Source organism: Triticum dicoccoides, chromosome 7A, assembly GCF_002162155.2.
Source record: "Triticum dicoccoides isolate Atlit2015 ecotype Zavitan chromosome 7A, WEW_v2.0, whole genome shotgun sequence".
Taxonomy (NCBI): domain Eukaryota; kingdom Viridiplantae; phylum Streptophyta; class Magnoliopsida; order Poales; family Poaceae; genus Triticum; species Triticum dicoccoides.
The window spans coordinates 191,062,285-191,070,696 of record NC_041392.1 but is presented as its reverse complement, the minus strand read 5'-3'; positions in this window follow the sequence as shown (position 1 = coordinate 191,070,696).

Below are 8,412 nucleotides of genomic sequence, written 5' to 3'. Positions count from 1 at the left end.
GTTGGGAAGACTTGGGGAAAGTCTTGTTATCTTGCTGTAAAAAACAGAAACTTTAGCGCTCACGAGAACTGCTGCCTTTTTTATTTGGAAATTGATATTTAGTTAATTATTTTTGAAGATGATTAATAGATAAATTACTCACGTCCAGAAATTTATTTTAGAATTTTTGGGGTTCCAGATCTTGCGCTAGTTACAAATTACTACAGACTGTTCTGTTTTTGACAGATTCTGTTTTTTCGTGTGTTGTTTGCTTATTTTGATGAATCTATGGGTAGTAAAATAGTTTATAAACCATACAGAAGTTGTAATACAGTAGTTTTAACACCAATATAAATAAAGAATGAGTTCATTACAGTTCCTTGAAGCGGTCTTTTGTTTTCTTTCGCTAACAGAGCTCACGAGATTTTCTACTTTAAGTTTTGTGTTGTGAAGTTTTCAAGTTTTGGGTAAAGATTTGATGGATTATGGAAAAAGGAGTGGAAAGAGCCTAAGCTTGGGGATGCCCATGGCACCCCAATATAATCTAAGGACACCTAAAATCCAAAGCTTGGGGATGCCCCGGAAGGCATCCCCTCTTTCGTCTACTTCCATCGGTAACTTTACTTGGAGCAATATTTTTATTCACCACATGATATGTGTTTTGCTTGGAGCGTCTTGTATGATTTGAGTCTTTGCTTTTTAGTTTACCACAATCATACTTGCTGTACACACCTTTTGAGAGAGCCATACATGACTTGGAATTTGTTAGAATACTCTATGTGCTTCACTTATATCTTTTGAGTTATATAGTTTTGCTCTAGTACTTCACTTATATCTTTTAGAGCACGGTGGTGGATTTGTTTTATAGAAACTATTGATCTCTCATGCTTCACTTAGATTATTTTGAGAGTCTTAAATAGCATGGTATTTTGCTTAATAATCCTAATATGCTAGGTATTCAAGATTAGTAAAAAAATTCTTATGATTGTTTTGAATACTAAGAGAAGTTTGATGCTTGATGATTGTTTTGAGATATGGAGGTAATAATATCAAAGTCGTGCTAGTTGAGTAGTTGTGAATTTGAGAAATGCTTGTGTTGAAGTTTGCAAGTCTCGTAGCATGCACGTATGGTAAATGTTATGTAACAAATTTGAAACATGAGGTGTTCTTTGATTGTCCTCCTTATGAGTGGCAGTCGGGGATGAGCGATGGTCTTTTCCTACCAATCTATCCCCCTAGGATCATGCGCGTAGTGCTTGGTTTTTGATGACTTGTAGATTTTTGCAGTAAGTATGTGAGTTCTTTATGACTAATGTTGAGTCCATGGATTATACGCACTCTCACCCTTCCATCATTGCTAGCCTCTTCAGTACCGTGCATTGCCCTTTCTCACATTGAGAGTTGGTGCAAACTTCGCCGGTGCATCCAAACCCCGTGATATGATACGCTCTTTCACACGTAAAACTTCTTATATCTTCCCCCAAACAGCCACCATACCTACCTATTATGGCATTTCCATAGCCATTCCGAGATATATTGCCATGCAACTTTCCACCATTCCGTTTATCATGACACATTCATCATTGCCATATTGCTTAGCATGATCATGTAGTTGACACAGTATTTGTGGCAAAGCCACCATTCATAATTCTTTCATACATGTCACTCTTTGTTCATTGCATATCCCGGTACACCGTCGGAGGCATTCATATAGAGTCCTCTTTTGTTCTAGCATCAAGTTGTAATCATTGATTTATAAATAAATAGAAGTGTGATGATCATCATTTTCTAGAGCATTGTCCCAAGTGAGGAATTAAAAATAAGGGAGAGAAAGGCCATAAAAAAGAAGAGAAGGCCCCAAAAAAGAGAGGAAAAGAGAGAAGGGACAATGCTACTATCCTTTGCCACACTTGTGCTTCAAAGTAGCACCATAATCTTCATGATAGAGAGTCTTTTATTTTGTCACTTTCATATACTAGTGGGAATTTTTCATTATAGAACTTGGCTTGTATATTCCAACAATGGGCTTCCTCAAGTGCCCTAGGTCTTCGTGAGCAACCAAGTTGGATGCACACCCACTTAGTTTCTTTTATTGAGCTTTCATACATTTATAGCTCTAGTGCATGCGTTGCATGGCAATTCCTACTCCTTGCATTAACATCAATCAATGGGCATCTCCATAGCCCATTGATTAGCCTCGTTGATGTGAGACTTTCTCCTTTTTTGTCTTCTCCACATAACCCCCATCATCATATTCTATTCCACCCATAGTGCTATGTCCATGGCTCGCGCTCATATATTGCATGAAAGTTTATAGGTTTGAGATTACTAAAGTATGAAACAATTACTTGGCTTGTCATCGGGGTTGTGCATGATGAGAGCATTCTTGTGTGACGAAAATGGAGCATGACTAAACTATATGATTTTGTAGGGATGAACTTTCTTTGGCCATGTTATTTTGAGAAGACATAATTGCTTAGTTAGTATGCTTGAAGTATTATTATTTTTATGTCAATATGAACTTTTATCTTGAATCTTTCAGATCTGAATATTCATACCAAAAATAAGAAGAATTGCATTAAAATTATGCCAAGTAGCACTCCGCATCAAAATTATCTTTTTTATCATTTACCTACTCGAGGACGAGCAGGAATTAAGCTTGGGGATGCTTGATACGTCTCCAACGTATCTATAATTTTTGATTGCTCCATGCTATATTATCTACTGTTTTGGACATTATTGGGCTTTATTATCCGCTTTTATATTATTTTTGGGACTAACCTATTAACCGGAGGCTCAGCCCAGAATTGCTGTTTTTTTGCCTATTTCAGAGTTTCGCAGAAAAGGAATATCAAACGGAGTCCAAACAGAATGAAACCTTTAGGAACGTGATTTTTGGAACGAACATGATCCAGGAGAATTGGACCCTATGTCAAGAAATAAAGGAGGAAGCCATGAGGTAGGGGGGCGCGCCTACCCCCCTAGGCGCGCCCTCCACCCTTGTGGGCCCCCTGTTGCTCCACCGACGTACTCCTTCCTCCTATATATACCTACGTACCCCCAAACGATCAGATACGGAGCCAAAAACCTAATTCCACCGCCTCAACCTTCTGTATCCACGAGATCCCATCTTGGGGCCTGTTCCGGAGCTCCGCCGGAGGGGGCATCTATCACGGAGGGCTTCTACATCAACACCATAGCCTCTCCGATGAAGTGTGCATAGTTTACCTCAGACCTTCGGGTCCATAGTTATTAGCTAGATGGCTTCTTCTCTCTTTTTGGATCTCAATACAATGTTCTCCCCCTCTCTTGTGGAGATCTATTCGTTGTAATCTTCTTTTTGCGGTGCGTTTGTTGAGACCGATGAATTGTGGGTTTATGATCAAGATTATCTATGAACAATATTTGAATCTTCTCTGAATTCTTTTATGTATGATTGGTTATCTTTGCAAGTATCTTCGAATTATCAGTTTGGTTTGGCCTACTAGATTGATCTTTCTTGCAATGGGAGAAGTGCTTAGCTTTGGGTTCAATCTTGTGGTGTCCTTTCCCAGTGATAGTAGGGGCAGCAAGGCACGTATTGTATTGTTGCCATCGAGGATAACAAGATGGGGTTTTATCATATTGCATGAATTTATCCCTCTACATCATGTCATCTTGCTTAAGGCGTTACTCTGTTTTCATGAACTTAATACTCTAGATGCATGCTGGATAGCAGTCGATGAGTGGAGTAATAGTAGTAGATGCAGGCAGGAGTCGGTCTACTTGTCTCGGACGTGATTCCTATATACATGATCATACCTAGATATTCTCATAACTATGCTCAATTCTGTCAATTGCTCAACAGTAATTCGTTCACCCACCGTAAAATATTTATGCTCTTAAGAGAAGCCACTAGTGAAACCTATGGCCCCCGGGCCTATCTTCATCATATTAATCTTCCAGTACTTAGTTATTTCCTTTTCTTTTTACTTTGCTTTTATTTTACTTTGCATCTTTATCACAAAAATACCAAAAATATTATCCTATCATATCTATTAGATCTCACTCTCGTAAGTGACCGTGAAGGGATTGACAACCCCTTATCGCATTGGTTGCGAGGAGTTATTTGTTTGTGCAGGTACGAGGGACTCGCGCGTAGCCTCCTACTGGATTGATACCTTGGTTCTCAAAAACTGAGGGAAATACTTACGCTACTTTGCTGTATCATCCTTTCCTCTTCAAGGAAATCCAACGTAGTGCTCAAGAGGTAGCAGTGGTTAGAAACATTCTTGCTACCTTTTCCCATTAAGAAATTGGAATGCTTATATTTGTGAGTCTATGCTTCAACTAGTCCCACTTTTATAATAATCACACTTTCAATATCTATACAAACAGAGATGCTCGATTTTAGTGGAACTGCACAAAAAGTCCAAATGGTTCAACATTAGGAGCATGTTTTCCTCCAAACCATTATATCCAATTGGTGGCACTATGAGCTATTCATTACGAAGGTACATGGTTTGCTACTATATCACTACTCTTTTTGTACTGTCATTAGATAGTAATATTAGAGGTTTGCATGTGAATTTATTGGCAGGGTGGACCTACATTGGAGGTGCATGTCATGATTCAATGATTGGATGCTCAATTTTGGTTGTATCGATTTCACCTCTTACATCACTGGGAACATGGACATCCTTGGTCTGATGAAGAATATGCGCTATATTTATTCTCTGTACCAGCAAATCAATTCAGTATGAAATTGTCCAGGGCAAAACATGACAGTATCAAATTGTGCAGTGCAAAACAAGACAGATGCTAAGCGAAAGAGACGTGTTTAAACCGAAAATACAAGGTGGGGTATATGTTTACTAGCTGCTTGATATTTGTGCAGACATATTTACGCCCGTTGCTATTTGGAAAACAAACAAAGTGACCGCAACTTTGGTGGAACTGCACAAGAGAATAATATAGTCACTGCATGTAGTGCCATTTGAAAATAGACACAGAAAGATTGGATAGTCACTTTGTGGACTGCACAAAACTGGCATTGTACTATTTTTTGGCCAACACTAGGTGCTTCATTGCTTTGGTCTGATTATACAGTGGGCATCATTTTTCCTAAGTTAAAGTTTGTATTCCAAAAATAGTCTCGCCGTGTGATCGAGAGAAGACCAAATCATATTGCAGTGGATGTTCGTTCATCATGTGTGGTTCATTCTCATGGTTCCAGCTGTTGGTGAAACCACTTAAGTTTGGAAGAGGAATTTTAGACTTCAGAAACAAATTTATTTTTCACTCTGTATTGAATGTTGGCCCAGAGAAGCATCCATGTTAGTAGGAAGAACATATGTTTTTTCTAGATCTTTGCTTTGGAGCTACATATTTGTATATGATCTGTGAATCATTGAGCATTAACATGTTGATCTTATGTATGGGAATTGTACTATTTGGTTGTGAATTTGGGCTACTAATATGAACATATTACAATGCCATGCCCGTGAGTCTCGTGTGAACATTTCGAACGGATCAGTTCTTACTACTATGCACAGCTTGATCCTTATTCCTATGTTCTCAGTGTTTATAAGTTACTAGCAGTTCCTTATTTCTGTTCACTCAGTGTTTACAAGTTACCGATCGATCACTAGCTATCCTACTAATACGCTCCTGGCAGTTTTAGTTGTGACACAAGATCCGAAGTGGCAGTTTTTGAATAAAAATGCCTACCTCTGAAGAAATTGACAAGCTGTTCTGAAGAAAATGCCATGCGAATCTGAAGAAACTGCCAGCAAAAACGTTCGCAAATGCCTTATCTCCCAGCGAACGTTCATCCGCTATTGCGATCCTACACATACACTATCCGACCGACTCGGTACTACATGAATAACCAGCGGATCACGCACGTACCTCATCTTGATGAATCGAGTGCACTCGTTTGACCGTCATGCCGACGTGCAATCCAGCACGAATGAGACGCATCACTGACGGGACGGGACGGGATGACACAGTCATAATTTTAGTCTTTCTAGTTTTCCACGTCAATCTGGCACGCTAAGCCATGCCTGCTTATGCATTGAATTCCGATGACCGTGATGAGCATCACATTTCTCGCGACACGCTGGTTCACCTACCTTCCGCCAATAATTACTGGTTCCCGGCGTTCTCTAGTGGCACCATCACCCAACTCACCCTATCCCCATAAGCCCCCACCGACCCGATTTCACTCGCCACTTGTCCTCGCTCTCGCCACATCCTTCATGCCCCCATCCGCAATAGGCAACGCCGGAGGCGGTCACCGCCGGAACTAGTGTTCGGTTTTCATCGAAAAGCAGACGGAGGGAGGAGGCATTCTATCGGTCTTTAGATGGCAATGCGGAGTATGAGGACTTGTTGGAGCGCGACCACCTAGCGGAGGAGCAGCGTATCGCTGATTTGAGGCACCAGGGGGGCATGGAGCAGGAGTGCACCGACGCTCTGAGTCACGAGCAGAGCGCCCGCAACTGGGTGGACTACAGGGAGGCTGGCACCCGGCAAATAGCCCTAGAGGCTGTCGGGCACACATGCATTCGCGACACCGAATTTTACTACCAGCTCATCAAGTGGATTTCCCGCTTAGAAGCCGAAGATCCGGTGGTCCACACCAGAATGGAAAGGGCCAACACGCGTGAGCTACGCGCCCTATCACACCTCTGGCAAGTCCGAGGAGAGGAAGAGGACGCGGTGCCGGCATTTAGCGTGTACCGCAGATGGCGGCCGACATCGTCTAGTTAGCTAAGTGTAACTTAGTACTTGTACACTACTAGAGTATTAGTGGGAGTAGATAGTTAACTTGGCTATGATGGTTGTCAACGTGGAAGTTCAGTACTCTATATCTCGATCACACCTGTTACTTTGCTCTGAATGTTGAACTTTCTGTTTGAACGTATGGAATGGGCGGTTATTTTTTTTAAATGGGCTATATTTGTCCGCCATAGGTTTAGAGGCTGACTTGTGGGCCTACTAGGTTGACACGTAGACAATCAAGAGATGATTGTACATGGAGAGGATGACAGCACGGACCCACCAGGGTCATAGCAGTACAGAAGCAAGTGCGTCCTTATTTCAAGCCAAAAAATGGTTCCTCCTAATGCATTTCTGACATCTGGGTCCCATGCCAATGTCAACATAGTCAATAAACAAGAGAATTGCACAATGAGCAGCTGACACTAGGGACCCAACAGCTCGCCCAGTTTTTTTTGTTTTTGAGATGGAAGCAGGGTGTCAACTGGGTTGTGCAGGGCACTCTCGCCTGTATAGCGAGCCTTTTCTTTTATGGTTAACACAAGACCAGCCCACTAGTTTTTTCTTTCCGAAAATGGCTAGCCCAGTTTTTTTGTTCTTTTACAGAATAACCAACTGAGTCCTACTTTCTTTGTCAGCCCTGCTGGGCTACAAATCTTTCAAGACGAGGAGAGCTTCATTCGGCTTGCCCAGAAAATGGGCTATCAGTAATGAGAAATGGAATGTACATTTTTAAAACACATCAAACCGGCAATTAGTTTCAAATTTCTTTTTTTATTTCAAGATTTTAAATTCCATTGATTTTTATGCGTGGACAATTATTTGGATTTTATATTGATATAAATTTATTTTTAAAATTAGTTTGAATGTGACTCGAAATTTCGGGATTAAAAACAGTATAGACCGCACCGAAATATGCAAAATTTCATATAAATTTTTAACCGTAGCCATAATATGGGCTGTAATGCTAACAAAGAGAATATGGTCTCCAAAAAAACCTTAAGAATTAGCAAATGGGCTGTAAATTATTAGAAATAATGGCAGATGGGCCGCATGCTGTTTTCCACATATTTGAGGCTAACATGTGCGCCTACTATAGGTTGACGCGTACGCTTTCCTAAAAAAAGGTTGACACACACACTACGCCGTGTCAACTTAGTAAACACATGAGAGCAGTGACTATTGGATGTCCATCCAACGACTGTCGTGCTTCTTCAATCTCTGCACATCCTGCTCTAGCCGCTCAAACAAGCGCCGACGGGACTGCCTCCTCCCTCATCCCGTGGCTGGCTGTGTTGCCGCGTAGGCCTCACCACCCTACCCTACTCACATCGCTGGCCTGGACATCCCTCTACTCACCCACACCTGTTGTTATTCTCCGGCGGCTATAAACGAACTAGTAAACCCTTGTACTACCCTCCGCGTGGGAAACAACTGCCGAGTCTTCCCTGGCTCTCTGTCATTCCCTTCCTAGGCGTCACCGTCGTCCACGCCCTGGTGCTCTCGGCGCTGCGTGGTCAACATGGTCAACGAACGACATCCATCGGAAGTGGATTGTACGTGGAGAGGCTGACAGCTGGGTCCATGGCTGCACGCAAGGAAATGAGTCCTTATTACGCGTAAAATAATGATTCCTCCACCTGATAGCTGGGACCCACCTGAAGGGCCTCT